The sequence below is a fragment of the Vanellus vanellus genome (genome assembly GCF_965231255.1).
Source record: "Vanellus vanellus genome assembly, chromosome: 1".
Classification (NCBI taxonomy): Eukaryota; Metazoa; Chordata; class Aves; order Charadriiformes; family Charadriidae; genus Vanellus; species Vanellus vanellus.
The window spans coordinates 77,002,814-77,018,367 of record NC_138905.1 but is presented as its reverse complement, the minus strand read 5'-3'; the positions used below and the strand labels follow the sequence as shown (position 1 = coordinate 77,018,367).

Here is a 15,554-nt window from a genome sequence, read left to right as displayed (position 1 = left end):
ACGCGAATAAAATGTGCTTGCTTGAAACGAGACACTGAACAATGTGATGGGCCAGGGAGGTGGAAGAGCACACACCCGAGGCTTGAGAAAATAGGGAGTGGGCAGAAATGTTAAGTAAAGCATTACTTAAGCATATAACTGATACATAACTGCATAACTGAGATATAACTGCTGTTGTGATCGAATGTGGCTAATAGAGGAGAGCTCACCCAGCAAATCAATAGCAATTAGTTTACAGTAGCTTTTATCCTCTTCTCAAACATCAACCTCTCTGGCTTTTTTCACTTTTTCTAAGTTTTCTAAGCATCCATGGAAATAGAGTTTAATGCTTTCTTCTCACCCTTTCTCTCACTGAAAGCTGCAGCACAGGATCCCGCAGCGGTGCTGGATCTGTGAGCATTTATTTCCCTGGGCTGCAGCGGGTTTCTGCAGCCTGAGAGGTGGATTTGAGCAGCAATGAAGGCAGCAAGCGTGCAGGAGCGCGGAGCTGCTCATCTTTGCCAGGCAGAGCAAGCAGGCCTGGGTTGCAGCCTGGTTTTCTTCAGTCTTGGCTCCTGTACCACTCTAAATTAAGGCACTTTTTGTTCCCCTCAAAGGAGAAGGTTGGTATGAAGTCCAGACACCTCCAGGAGTGAAAAAACAGCGTCTGCTCTGACTCATCCCTTGGACGCACTGGCCTATCTTCATCGATGAGAGAGGAAAAGCTCCTCCACTGATTTCAGAGAGTTGGTGAGATGCCGTGAGTGCGTGGGAGAAGAGCCGCAGCCCCCACCTCACAGAGTGAGGTCCCAGGCTATAGGGGAAGCCCTTCTCCAGTGAGAGGGCACGTACAGGTATTTTCACTCCAGCTGCAGCCTTTCCCATGGCAGACTTAATACCAGAAATATCGAGGGAAGGAAGGAGGAGTTTTCTGAAACCTTACAGAATTTCAAGCAACGCGGTGCATTGGTTTTGGGAAGCATCAAAACCATGATGGAAACGCTAATAAACATGAGTGAGTACAGGCTGTTGTTGGAGACCGGTGGGTCCATTGTGCAGAGCAGTTGTATACAGAGCTATATGAATAATTACTTTTGAAAAAACTGGAGAAAAGTTTTGTTCCGACTCAAAGCAATTAAAAAATATCAGGTGAAAACCAACAAATAAATAAAATGGTTTGGATCAAACTAAATACCTTGTTCAACCTGAGAGGCAATGCTTTCTTTCAAATCCAAGACCTTTCAGTTGAAGGACATCTTAAACGAAAACCAAAAGGACTGATCAAAACCGCCAGGAAGAAATTCTCTTTTCCCTGACTCTTTCCTTTTATTTCCTCATTTGTTATTTTGGCATGAAGAGTCTGGAATCCACAGAATGTTTTGTTGGCATCAAATCTGTACTTTGTGTTGGAAAAAGCTGCTTCTGGGTTTGGTGGGATTTTTTTGTTGTTGTTGTTTTTTATTTTTTCCCCTGGCCTCTCCCTCACTATGTGCGCAGGGTAAGTTACAGCCCATTTCCCAAATTGCTTCCAGTCTTCCTCCTCCACTGCTACAGGAGAGGAGAGATCCGCCCTACTGGGGATGTGTGGGGTGAAGGGGGGACCGTAACCCTGGCATGCAGCACAGGGAAAGCCCAGTATTTCCCATGTAGACACATGGAGCCGTAGCTAAAAGATGTCCAGACTGGGCTACGACGCTCGATTCCTGCCCACTTGGGTCAGGATGGAAACTCACACCATGCTCCAAACAATCTTTTACTTAATTAAAAAGGAGCCTTGGAGATGGGTGGGGGAGAAAAGAAATGATTGGTATGCTCTCAGCACCCAAAAGGGGGGTCAGCTTCTGTCCCCCATCTGTGGCAGTGGGGCTGCTGTGGGCGAAGCAGCAGAGCCAGGAGGAGGAGGAGGAGGAAGGGCACGATGCTGAGGAGTGAGTAGCAGGGGGTGCCCGAGCCAGGCAGCCCCATAGGCAGGCTGGTGAGAGCATGTCTGGTTTACCCTGACCAGAGCATCAGGGCTAACTGGAGATCCCCCGCCCACAGATGCTTCTCATGGCACTGAGCCACCAATTTAGCAATTTCCTTGGCAGCAGATAAATAAAATCCCATCTCTCCAGCTAGACGCAGGGCTGATGTGAGGTCGGGTGTCCAAGCAGGTCCACGGGCTCAGAGGTGGCCTTGGCAGAAGCCCTGATAATGGCACCATGTCCCCGTGCCAGGTGCAGCTGGTCTGTGTGCGCACACCTGCATGCCGCGGCGCATTAAAGGCAGCCTTTATTTGCACTGGTCAACAGCCTTTGCAGTTTCTGTTTGTTTTCAGCTCAGGCCAAACGGTGTCCGCAGTCTGTCCAGGTGAGCTGGTAGCCCTGTGGATGTAAAAAGAGCTCTCTGCACCCCGACCTGGGAGGGCAGCTCCGGCTCCGGCAGCCGCAGCACCGGCAGCCTTCCCATGCATTGCCCACAGCCCCGCCTAAAGCTTTTTTGTCTGTATTATATTTTAATTGCCAAAAAATTCAGCAAGGTAGTTGGAGAGTGGGGAGTAATAAAAAGCTGACAAAAGAGATAGTATCATTTCCGAAATGTTTTTTTCAAGGCATCATTTTTGACGACAAAATTAATGCTTAAGAAATTCAAACTAGAGGAATAAAATGAAACTACACAACAAAAATACCCAGTGAATCATCTTTAGGGACTTTCCTGTTGCATGAGAGTACGCACATTATGCAAAATCTAAGATTTCACTAAAAATTAATTAAAAAACAAAATATCTCACAGTCATAGTTGAGGAAATAAAATGAACATAACTAGGAGTAACTTCTGCCTGAGCCTCTACAAAACCTGCGGCAGCGAGGTTAATGTCTCGGTTCCCCACAGCTCTTCTGCTGTTCAGGTGGCAAGTTGCTCCCCGTTCTGCGCTGGCCACAACCAGGAGAGCTGCATCGAGGAGTGCATCCACTCCACGAGGTCCCAGGTGAAAAAGAGAGGTGAGAAGGGGTGACAGGCCGCTGACACAGCAGGTGCCTGATTGGGTTCCTTCCGTTTTTCCTTTTTTTTCCATCAGCTGTGTGGCCAGACGGAGGGCTATTTTAAGCTTCTTCCTCATCTTGCTGATGTGAGGGTCTCCAGGTAAGAGGATGACCAGCTCTGGCCCTCCAGCCCCGACCACAGGGACATGACCACCGTGGCTTGTCCCAACAGCAAAAGGGGGTCCTGTAATGGAGGTCCATTGGTAGCACCTGGTGTGGTTTTTGGCAGAATACACCCACAGCATACGAAGCTGTGTCTGTATGCCATGAGGTGGGCGATACCTCCACCAAGGGTGGGACAGCCGTTTTTGAGCACATCCAGGCAAAAGGCAGTGGCAAGGTGATGAAGCATGGGATGAAAGCTGGGCATGAGCTCAGGTGCCAGCAGGGGAAGGGACCCTGGAGTCACGTGGGGTCGGAGCAGCTGCGTGCCCATGGCCACGGAGGCACCAACCCCTGGAGCTGGAAAGTCTGTGGGGAGCAAGTGCTATGGCTTGGGCTGTTGGGATGGGCAGGAGGCTCTCAGGGGCCTGCCCTGCTCCAAAAACTCATGGTTCAGTGACAGGCAGGGTCTGCTGAGGTGTGTTTTGCATGTGCTTGGTTTGTGGGGAGCGTGCTTGGGAAGATTCATGGGCTTGTTGGGTTAATTGCAAGTCTGCCGGTATGAGTACAACAGCACTATAGTGCCTTGTATAAAATGGCTTGCTCTTTTAATTCTAGTTGGTTTGGTTTTTTTTTTTTTTTTTTTTTTTTTTTATGTTTTAAGATATTTCTACAAAGCCTTTCGTTGCAGCTGCTGCTCTCTGTTTCCTTTTCTTGATAACTGAAACTGCTGGGACTTCCCACAGAAAGTGTGTGCATGGCACAGGGCCGCCGAGAGGAGCAGAGGTCAGCAGGACTCGCCTGACAAAGCAGCAGCTTCTCCCGAACCAGGCGGAGGGAAATGGCTGTCCGCGTAACAGGTGGACGATGTCCCGCTGCCCAGCGCGGGGCTCGTCACTGCTTCTCTGAGTTGCAAAGTGCTGTGTCCCAAGGACTAGATTTTCTTCATCAAACATTCAAAATGTTATGTCGACCTATTTTCATGTAAAACCAGGCATTCCTGTTTTGCATGTCCTGGAAACAAGATGTCTATGTTTTTGTGGAGACGTGGATGGGTTTCATCTCAGTCTGGCTACCTGTTCGATGCGAGCCCTGTTTAGCTGGAGTACCCCTTGCTTCCTTTGCCAAATTACTCTGTTTTCTCCCCTCCCTTCGTTTTCACCAGGACATGGATGGGTTTGACCTAAAACCTCCCTGCCACCCCTCCAGGCTGGGAGCTGAGGGTGGCCTGACCTGGGGCCACCCCTGCCTCGCTGCCGGTGGACACGGCTGTGCCTCTGGCCGGCTGGGGGCCAGGGCAGGCGGGCAGCCATCTTCCGCAAGAACCACAGATCCTGCTCGAGTGCCACAGTTCCCACTCCCACCAAAATGTAATCATTGACCTCCCCGGGGCTGCCCTCAACGGCAGTTTGCTGGGAGGCTGCAGTCCCACCAGGGCAGTGGCAACAGCAATTCCGGTGCCTCAGTGCCGTCTCCGCCATTTGGCTTGGCAAGTCCCAGCTTGCTGCGGTGACCTCCAGGTGTCTGCGCGTGGGTGTAACCTGTCGGTGCGCCTCTCCCCAAAATGTCCCCGGGGAACCCCCTTCCTGCCCACTTCTTCAGCCGTCCCGGCAAGGGCTGCGGAAGACGCTTCTTGTTGGCAGCACTCGGCCCTGCCCCTCATTTTGGCCTCCTTGCACAAGAGGCGTCCCTGCTCTGACACAGATGGGATTGCTTAATTGCTCGCGGCTCGTCGCTGGCTGTGTGGCACGCCTGGGGTCCTGCCAGCGGGACACACTGCCGGAGCTGCCCAACGTTTGCCGCAGATGCATGTGCCAGGACAGCAAAGGAAGCAGCGCCATGCTGGTCAAAAGTGTCTGTCAGTACAGAGCAGGCATTTTGGGTGGGTTTTTTTTAGAGCTGATTTGGGCAGGTTTTGGCTGCAACCTCTACAGGGATGAGCCTCCATGTCACTTTTTAAGAGCAACATATTTTTCTGCTGTTTTTTCCCGGGTGGGCGCCTGGTTAAGGCCACTCACCGGGGCATCTTGGCATCGATGGCCCCACCGCCGCCTGAGCGTGGGCTGTGGTGCCTGTTCGGTGCCAACACCTGGCTTTCCCTCAGGGAAACCCTCCCAAAACCCAACACTGCCCTTCCTCCAGCACGGGGTCATTGAGCCAAAACAGGCTGTCTTGCAACACGATTTCCTATGCTCCTGCAAGCAATGAGATAAACCTTTAATGGGAAGGAAATATGGGATAAAACTTGGTGATCCTCAGCCAGAGACGTCTGGGAAGACAGAACTCAGCTGTGGTGGGCCAGCTGCGTGCTTTTCGTTTCGTTTCATGACCATAACATTGCATTGTGGAGCCACTCCAGGTAGCACTGCAAAGCGAATTATATCAATTCAAGAAAGATAGGGAACTACTGGAGAGAGTCCAGCAGAGAGCTACAAAGATGATCAAGGGACTGGAGCATCTCTCCTATGAGGAAAGGCTGGGACACCTGCGTCTGTTTAGCCTGGAGAAGAGAAGACTGAGAGGGGATCACATCAATGCTTATAAATATCTGAAGGATGTGTGTCAAGAGGATGGGGCCAGACTCTTTTCAGTGGTGTCCAGTGACAGGACAAGGGACGATGGACACAAACTGGAACACAGGAAATTCCATCTGAATATGAGGAAAAACTTCTTTGCTTTGAGGGTGCCAGAGCACTGGAACAGGCTGCCCAGAGAGGATGTGGAGTCTCCTTCTCTGGAGATACTCAAAACCCACCTGGATGTGTTCCTGTCCAGCCTGCTGTAGGTGACCCCGCTTTGGCAGGGGGGTTGGACTAGATGATCTCCGAAGGTCCTTTCCAACCCCGACCATTCTGTGATTCTGTGATTAGTTTTACAAGTGGAGAGCCTGAAACCATTTTGGAGACATAGATGTGCAAATATCTTGTTATCTAAAGTGATTATTTGATTTTCCATGAATAAATTTAGGAAACCTGTAATGAGAGCTGGCCTGAACTCAACAGATTGTGCTTTCCAGAAGGCAAAGGCAGTATGCTGTTAAGTGGGTTATGTTCAAATGTTTAATACTCCAAATTGCTCAACTGAGGGGAAGGGTTTCACTTTTTGTGAGAAACTCCTTTGAAATTACCTTAGTTTGTGTCTAAAATATACAAACCTTTAAGCCGTACACGGTTTTGTGGCTGCACCGTTGACCATCCCAGGTGATGCAAAGACAGGTGCCATGCAGTGAATTTGGGCAAGGGGCTGGGGGGGACCCTGGTTGTGGGAGGGCACGTCTGCTGGAGGGCATGTCTGCCAGAGGGACTGCTTTGAGTGCTCCCGCCCACTCTTCGAAACTGACTGGCTTTTGAGATGAAAATGTGCACTTCCTCATCTGCTGCATCAAAGCAGGGTTATGGAGGATGGGTGAAGACCAAGTGAAGCCTCTGGTTTTCTGTTCTTGGCACGCTTATTGCTGAAGGAGAGGAAGTGCGGTGGTGATGGTGGTGTGCAGGAACTGCTGGCAGCTGCCATCATAACGTGAGGTTGTGCTGGCCACATGGTGGTGGGGCTGTGCCTGAGCAGGTGAAGTATTTCTGCCTGTTTCGGATGTGGGTGAGGATGAGATGCAGGGGAGCTAACATCTCGCTTGCCTTTTGGACCGGAGCAAGCTTCATGCCATGGCTTGCTCACAAAACAGGAGAGCATCAGCATGCATGACCTTGCACATCCCACCCCTGCGCTGTGGCTGGTGTGTCTGGCTGGTCCTGCACTAGTCCTCCATGGTGCAGCAGGGACACCCAGCTTCTGGGTGGTGATCATACCCTGTGGGGATGGGGGGCCACCAGGCACCGGTGTCCCCTCATCAACCAAAGCCACATACAGAGATGAGGGTGGAGGCACTCCATTCTCTCGGGGCCTTTCCTTATTTGTTTCGATCATGACAACATGATTTACTTTATCTAAAAATATCCCTCTGGCACAGGGAATAACGTGCTGGATGACATTTTCCAGATGGTCTCATGTTCATGGGCAAGGCGATCCCCTGGCATCGTTAGAAAAGGGAAGAAAATGCAATCGGCAAACCCGCACACCATTTCACAAGCAGCTTTGAAAAAATTTCACATCCATCCCTGCTCTCAGGACAGAGCAGAAAGATCCCATTCCCTGCATTTTGACACGTGGTGCAACCCCCAGCTGAGACCCAATGCCCTTCAAAATCCACATACTGCAAAAAAACTGTCAGGCAGACTGGAGTCATGGGCCTTTCTCCTGCCTTTTCCTCCCCAACCCTTTTCTTCATTTTTCTTCAGAAAAAATGCTTTTCCTAAAGGTGCAAGGGGATTTGGGGGATAAGAAACCGAAAACTTTGCTGCTGTTCCTTATTATGGGTTTGGTTGTTTTTTTTTTTTTTTTTCTAATTTCTTAAACTTACTTTAAGTAAGACTAAGAGCTATTCAAGGCAGGCATTTAAAAGTTAGCATTGCAGTTCAAAATGCCCTGTATTTTTTCAAGGCTTTTGGAAGGAGCATCCTGACCAGGCAGCGCCAGCAGACCATGCCGTCGTCAGCTGCCATTAAGTTGTTAAGATGAAGCGATCTGCCTCCTGCGGCTGGACAGGCAGGATCACCCGGGGGTGCTGTGAAGCTCCTGGCCGGCTGCCCCAGGAGCCCAGCGACATCCCTGTGGGCCTGGGCGAGAGCCAGAGCTGGAATAAAGGGGAACTGTGGGAAGGTCTGAGCGGGAACATCCTGCGCAGGAACCGGGGTGATGGACCAAGCTGTGTGCAACGAGATGTCCTGTCCCTGCACGGTGTGCCCGGGGTACCTGCTGGGCAGGCAGAGGTGCTGCTGAGGTGCACCGCAGGGGTTGGTGGGGGTACATCTGCAGCTGCTGGCTGGTTGCTCAGAAGGAGCTCAGATCAACTGGATCAGCTCCGTGGGTAGGCTCCTGAGGGTGGATGTTACCCTGCGGAGAAGGGACAGCCCAACGGAGCAGCGTGGGGACCTGGGATCCGGAGTGGAAGGGAGCAAGCAGAATTAGCCAGGCGCATCATACCGCTGTGCAGCAGCTTTGTGCTGACTGCAGGAACTCAGGGCAAACCCTGGCCTGGCAGAATATCCAAATATTTTGTGCAAATCCAAACATGCTTTTTTTTTTTTTTTACTGTAATAATCTATTGATTGTTTAAGTTATTGGGGATAAAACAACCAACAGGTGAGACAATAGCTTGAAACAAGCACCCCCTTCGTAAGTCCCTCCAGGTGGCTGAGCTCCCACCTCTTGGCTTCCAGCCCGGCTGCAAACTTTGTTCTGACATCCCGCATGCAGAGCCATCGGCACCTGAGAGAAATCCTTGCTGTCCAAAATTGGGAAGCTACTAGCTAGGAACCAAAGATGTCCGTGCACCTGAAACAATCTAGGTATCCTCAAAGCCCCAGGAGGGTTCTTGGCTGTTATTTTACGTATTAGCGGAGCGCGGAAGAGTACAAGAAGGCAGCTCTGGCCTCAGTGACCGTGACGGCTAACAGCACTGGCTCCTGTAGCTGACGTGCTGGCAGCCGCCTCGGGGAGAGCAGACGTGCACATTGGGAGGCCCTTTCGAGCCGTTGCGGTTCACAGCCCGACGTGTTAAGAGGCTCCCCCGGGTCAGCTCCTGTTTGCTTTTACACACCTCTCTTTCAGGAGCTGCTTCCCCGGGGGTCTGCACCGCCCTGTACGGTAAACGCATCCCCTGCATGGCAAGCGCAGAGGCCTGGGGTGGGCGGCGTGTGTGGGAGGGCAGGTGCAGCCCGGGAGCAGCACACGGACTGTGAGCACCGGCTGCCAGCCAACCCTCGCTTCTCCGCCGGTGCCTGTGCCTTTGCTTAGCCCAGTCCTCTCATCACTACTGGGGTGGCAGCAGCACTGGGGTTTTTGGATGGTACCCCCTCCCAGGGAGGCCAAGGGGGTCGTCCCCAGCTGTAGGAGCTGGGGGCCCCATGCAGGGGCACTGGCCATGGGTGGCAAGCGCTGCCTGGCCATGAGCTGAATGCAGCAGAAGGCCTGGTATCTCCGACATTTCTGGTTTAAGAGAAGCCCCTGGCAGCCCTTAGGGTGTGGGGGTGGTCCAGGGAGGATGCACCAAGAGAGGTCAACTTGCCCGGGCTGCAACTGCCCACTAGCCACACCGGGTGTACTGCCAACTCATCTGCTTTGGAAAGAGGCAAAAGTGCCTTTTTTTAGGCCCTCTGCCTTTACTCATGGAATAAAAAGGCTGGGAAGAGGCTGGTACAGGGGCCGTGCTCTCAGCAAAAGGCGGCTTTCAGGAGGAGATCTCCTCTGTGGGGCTGTGTCAGTTCTGATTCATTGCAGGGACCTCCCCGCTGCCACTGTTACCGGGGCCATGTGTTGCATCAGAGCCAAAATTAGAGTTGCAGCTCCTGGCAATCCTGGCATTTGCTGCCATAGACGCTCTTGAGGAAAACCTGGGGAGGGTATGAGTTTCTACACACCTCTTGGAGATGGAACTCACAGCTTGGAAAAGGTCCTTTGGTTTAACCTGCTAATGACACACGCAAGCGTGGTCTCTCCAGCTGACCGCCCCCAAATCAATAACACCACTGCGCACAGCTCTGCTGTTTTTAGCTTCGTTTTATTTTGGGTTCATTTTATTTTAGTTAACCAGCCGCAGATTGGCTGTTATTTTCACTCTGAAGCCAGGGAAAGCAAAAATGTGCAATGCTTATTGAGGCTCCCCCGACTGCCGCAACTCTCCGAGCGCGCTGCCTGCGGTGGGCGAGCCCTCAGCGGCAGCAGCTTTGGGGACAGTGTGGGCACGTCCTCTTCGCACCAACTGCAGCTTCATGGTGTGGGGGACGTCCGATGTGCAAGAGTCTCCTGAGCTGCCCTGGAGGCTGCCACTGCTCCAGGCTCTTAATCCGGGAAAACGTTTTCCCAAGGCAGGGAGCGCCTGTCTTCCCAGGGTGCCAGGAGCCCTGTGGTCACAGCGGTGTGATTAATTCCTAATCCTCCTCTGCCCTTGTAAGCAATGATATTTTTCCTTCTCTGTTGTGGTGCCAAGGGGTTAAGGCAGACCTGCCTGCTGTTATTAGTGAACATACCAGTTACCCACCGGTCAGGAGTAGGAGCAGCGCCATCCCGCTGTGTTTACTGACTCCATGACTACTGTGGAAAACCGCTCAGATTTTCATGCCCGCTCCTCCTTCCTTATCAATCCAGAGGTGGCTAGAACGAATGCTTAGAGAAAACAGCAAATATTACGCGTGTGCTACCAGTTCTACTTTTCTCATTAAAACCAAACAAAATTAAGCCTGACGCAATGCCCAGGATTGACATTAGGGTTGTCGGAAGACCATTAAACTTTAAGGAGAGGATGAGCTGCAGAAAATGTTACCTAATCAACATCAGCTACCCACGGCCTGCTGGAGACTGGGAAAACCTCAATAAACATCAGCAGGTCTGTGTGTGAACAAAAGGTCTCTATTTCACTAGTTAAATACTTACTTTAAACTTGATAAGTGTTCTGTGTTGGCATTGGTTGTCTCAGGGGGAGTGAAAAGTCTTCCGTGACTGTGTTTTTCCCTGCCATTTTGGTGGGTCTCTTAAGCCTGCTGTCATGTCCCATCCCAGAGCTGGATAGATTTCAGCGGGAGCGAGTAATTTGTGGTTTGCGTGGGCGTTGTGGACTTTTTGGCTTAGACAACACCTCTAGCACACGGCTGGGTTGGCGCTTAAGCACCTGCTAATCCTTTAGACTCAGGCTCTGGCTTCATGCTCAGGAGCCTGGAGGTCTGCCCAGCCGGACCATCGGAGACCGAGGTGGGACCAAGGATTGATACCACCAACAGGAAAAACAGACAGCTCCTCTGGAATTAGCCCAGACAAAGATCAAACCCTTTGCAATACACTAAGAAGTGGAAACCCCCCTCTATTACACAATATTTCTGTCAGCTGGCTGATGTCAATATAGCCACGCCTATTCCTCTAGTTGAGATTTTTTTGCCTGTTTCACAAGTTAGCTTCTATGGACTAGACCATCCTCTCTCTAGAAGGTGCACTAAGACCTTGAGAGAGCGGCCACCGATCAACAACGAGCCAGGCAGGTTTTTTTGAAAACGGACCTTCTGCATCCACCTAAGTTTATAGTCCTAAATGTATTTCACTTCCAAATAGCCTCAGAGTAAAGAGTAATTCACATTTAAAGTGTAATATTTAACTCAACAAATACCCTTAAAGACCGCATCGAACAAAGGAGTAACAGAGGACTTCATTAATGACCTTTATTTGTGTAGGAACACAGGAGTCAGTTGTATTTAGGACTGTCCTCACCATCTAATTATATCTACATGTCACGGTAGGTCAAAGTGTGAAAACCAGGAGTATTTTATTGTGTGCTGCACCAGAGCTGGGAAATGTTGCAGCTGCTTCTCTCATGTTAGGAAAACTGTGTTATGCTCTTGGATGGTAATATTAGTCTGATAAGCGATAAATATTAACAAACATGGGAACACAGGGAGAAAGGAGAGTCAAACAGTGGGTGTTTGTAACTTAATATCAGTGCCCACAACAGAAGCACCTGATTTACGGGAACCAGCAACTCTTAACTGACCGCAGCTTTACAGATTTGTGCCCTTATTATTATTTGTCCTAAAAATCATTGCTCTAAGGGGTTGAGTCCGTTTGGGATTTTTTGATGATTTTGCTTTTTCTGACACTTCTTTCAAACTGGCAGGAAAGAGTGAATTTTAGTGAACATCAAAATTAAGAGAAAACGTGGTCCAGGGAAATAAAGGTTGGTGAAAAATTTTCCAAATTTTTCTAAGCAAACATGTTCCCTCCAACTCAAAACGATTATTCCCTTGAAACATTATTTGAATTTTGAGTTATTTAAATATGATAGAAATTAAAATGATTTGATACAATTGGCGCAAGAATTCTAGATACAATCCAACCCAATTTGGTGGCAATTATTAATTCAACAGTGTCTTACTTTGGACTTGGGCCAGGGAAAGCTTTTGCAATCTCAGGCTCTTACAGAGAGGGAAAAACATCCTTGATTTCCACGTACTCAAATGTTTCCAGATCTTTCTGCATCTCCCCTGCTGCCAGCTAGAGATACATGGGGGTCACCCTTACCGATTCCTGTCCGGAGTGAGCTTGGCCAGGTGGAAAGCTGAAACGGAGATGCGCTTGGCCTGTTTTTGTGCAAAGCAGATGGTTCTTGGCCTTTTGTCCAGCTGAAGGCTCTTACACCTGTGGTAGCACACCTCCCTTTGGGTTTAAATTATGCAGCAGCCATCCTGCCTTCTGTCTGAAGGTACTGTGCTGTTCCAGTTGCCCTTTTATCACTTCTTCATTTCTAATCCACTCGCTGGGCATGGCGCTTATCATCATGCTTGATTCAACTGGCGAAATTTATCAGAGTGCATCCCTCGTTGGTGCATACTCATCAATAAATATGATAACATCCTAACAACACCGAGCTAATGCTTCTAAAAGGATTTATCCGTATCTGCCAACTTCATTTAAAAAAAAAAGTCTCTTGGTAGAGGCTCAGCAATTTCATTTCAAGGGGCGGGTGTCTGCTAGCAAAACCATTCACTGTTATTTTTCTTCTTCTTTCCGCTCACAGAAATTTGATCAAGAAAACCTGGCGAGGGGAATACGCTCCAGTTGCGATCGCATTGTGGCTGATCAGGAATACCATCCCTTTGGCACCGTAGCACAAAAAAAAGGCAGGTGGTTTAAGGGTTTCAGTCTGCAGTCTGGCTCCTATCAAGAGAAGACTGGACAAGGGTTGGTGGCCACATCATGAGAGAGTTGGATCTGCTTTTCTGAAGAGAGGGAAATACTTCTGATTTGCTTAAAACCAAAGACAGAAGAGACAGCAGGAGTGAAGCCAAAAGCTGTGGTTGAAAAGCAGGAGAAAGGAGAGCAGATGCGGGCATCTTTCAGCCTGGTCACCAAGTCACGATCCGCAGCCACCCAGAACGAGTCAACCTCCGAGGTGACCCCACAAGGAGCCACTGGACAGAAAGGCAGGAGCAGCGCTGCACCAGATGTCCCCAGTGCCTGCAGGAGGCAGCCCTTGGGCAGGGACAAACAGCCCCAAGAGCAAGACCGTGCTCTCGGTTATGCCCGTTTAACCCTCTGGGCCTTTCAGCTCCACGAACAACTAGGCTACAGTCTGTCTGTCAAGGAGAAGGTAGGTATAACAGCAATAAAGCATGTATAGTATCTGAGAGACTGATACCACAAGGGCTTAATGACCCCACTGGCCACCTGCTTTCCCCCTGCGCTTTGTGCAGGTGACCCAAAGCCTCTGGCATGTGCTTCCTCTGCCCTTGTGACTGGACCTATGTCCTCCCTCCTCACTCCCAAGTGGGACATTACAATCTAATCACTAAGTGCCAGCCACGCCACACCCTTCTCCCTCCCCACCTTCGGTAAGCCATTTACTTATTTCCCAGGCTAAGAGACTAGTGCCGTGATTATGCCTCTTTCATGGGAATAGGTTTTGTGCAAGCTCTTTCCAGCACCGGCGCCTTGGCAGCTGACGCACAGACCTTTCCAGCAGCAGGGCTCAGCCCTGGCCAGCAGCTCGCTGGCTTATTTTGAAACAGAGATGGGGATGAAGCCACCCATAGTGTCATAGCAACCCACCCCAGCAGCTCTCCTCTCCCGGTTCAAACCAAAGCCACCTCACTGGCTGACAGGCGAGGTAGGAAACTGCTCATCAAACCAAAACCAGGCTGAAAGCACTTAAAAACTGTTTACTCAGGTGATTTGCAGCTGTGAAATTAGCTCACAGGTGATGCTGCTCTTGTTCTGCCAGGTGCTTTGGAGGACGATTTGCATGGTGCTATGCTCTTTACAGTAGCTGGGGGTAGGTCATTTGCCTCCCACAACCTGTCTTGGCTCCCTGAGACCCAGTGTGCCTTGGCTCTGATTTGCAAGCCGGGCTGCGTGGCATCCTTGGGGTATTCACCAGGTCATTGCCTCCTTCAAGCCACGGGGGCAGCTGTGCCACTTGCGCATCAGCACTTTAAGGCAGATCCAAACCAGTGGCAGTTCACACAGGGCTGTAAACCGGCAGCTCAGGAGTTAATGATAAAACGGCCCAGAGGCACATGCCTGATCATAATTTTGCTGTTTAGATACATTTCTACATCCAGAGACTAAAACTTTACTATCCTTGCTGTAGGAGCCCTGGCTCTGGCAATCTTCCAGAGAGATGACTGGGCTTCAGGTCCTCCTTCCCCACTTTATCACCATTCCACAGGGCACCTGCATATGGCAGCGCTGCAGGTCCTGCACTTGCCCTACCAGCTCCCATGACGTAGCTGCTTGCCCCTGAATGCACCCAGCCCCGGTTCACAAACCCCATCTTGCCTTCCCCTGCGTCTGACGCCAGCTTTCACCCAGGGACCCGGTGAGAAATAGCATCCCTGGGCTCATCGCCCCGGGCTGCTGAGGGTGCTGCCCACGCAGCTCAGAAACACAGAAAAACTGAGGTCATCTGGTCCAAACCCTCTCTCCAAGGAGGACGAGCATCGATACCTTCCGTGGTGACTCTGTCTCAATCTAAATTCTGCTCAGAGAGGCAGACAAAAATATCTTGAAATCCATTTTAACTTCAAATTTGATTAAGGCCTGTTCTTATAAAAGAAATAGTTCAACATTATTTCCAGGGGGGTGGGGGCACCATGAAATTACTTAATTGCTGGGAAAATGTGTTTTTTTGTTTAAAGCAATGTCAATGTTTCTTCCATGGAAATATTCCTCATGGGTACACTGTTTTGTAACACACGAGTAACATGCTGTATCATGGGAATTGTAAAAAACAGGGCTGGAAGGCATTTCGGAAGAGCTCGTGTCCAACCGCTGCTCCAGGTAGGATTACCTCCACCTAAACCCTTCTTGATTATCATCTAACCTGCTTCCCAAAATCTCTGGTAATCTTCCCATGTAATTTGCTCCACCCGGTAACAGCCTCGCAGTCAAAGGTGCTTTTCTAAGTGAAACCCCAAATTTATTCATGCTCATTAAGAACTCGTTAAGCAATCATTTGCCAGGAATAATTTAGGCAAAACTTCCTCCTGCCTGAGGGTAGGCATGAAACTTGCTTTGCAACGTGTAAGCAGCTCATCTGCGGGCTGCTTTTTTTTTTTTTTTTTGCTTTTTTTTTTTTTTTTTAAAACGAAAATTTTCAGTTTCACATCTTCGTTGACTTGTGTTAGCTTTGCGGCCGTCTCCCTTAGCATCAAACGATGTAGGTAGCTCCCACCCTCCCCTGCTCCTCCTTCTGCCCGTGGTTCACCAGCCCTCCAGGCCGTCGGGTCTCTAACCGGAGTGGGTTTCAGCCCCACCGGCCGCGGGCCCCGCGCTACCGACCACCGACCGACACGCACCGTGACTTGCGCGCTCCACTCGATCTACCCCAGCGTGACAACAGGTAAAAAAAAAAAA

At 50.2% G+C, this 15,554-nt stretch overlaps 1 protein-coding gene across 1 annotated transcript in view; it reads left to right on the top strand.

Moving 5' to 3' along the window:
* Positions 1–15,356: 15,356 nt before the first annotated feature.
* LOC309686254 (lactosylceramide 4-alpha-galactosyltransferase-like) overlaps positions 15,357–15,554 on the top strand; it is a 48,839-nt gene continuing 48,641 nt past the window's right edge. Inside the window, exon 1 of the mRNA XM_082498834.1 lies at positions 15,357–15,540. The gene's annotated coding sequence lies outside the window, so the exon portion shown is untranslated. The remainder of the gene's footprint in view (positions 15,541–15,554) is intronic.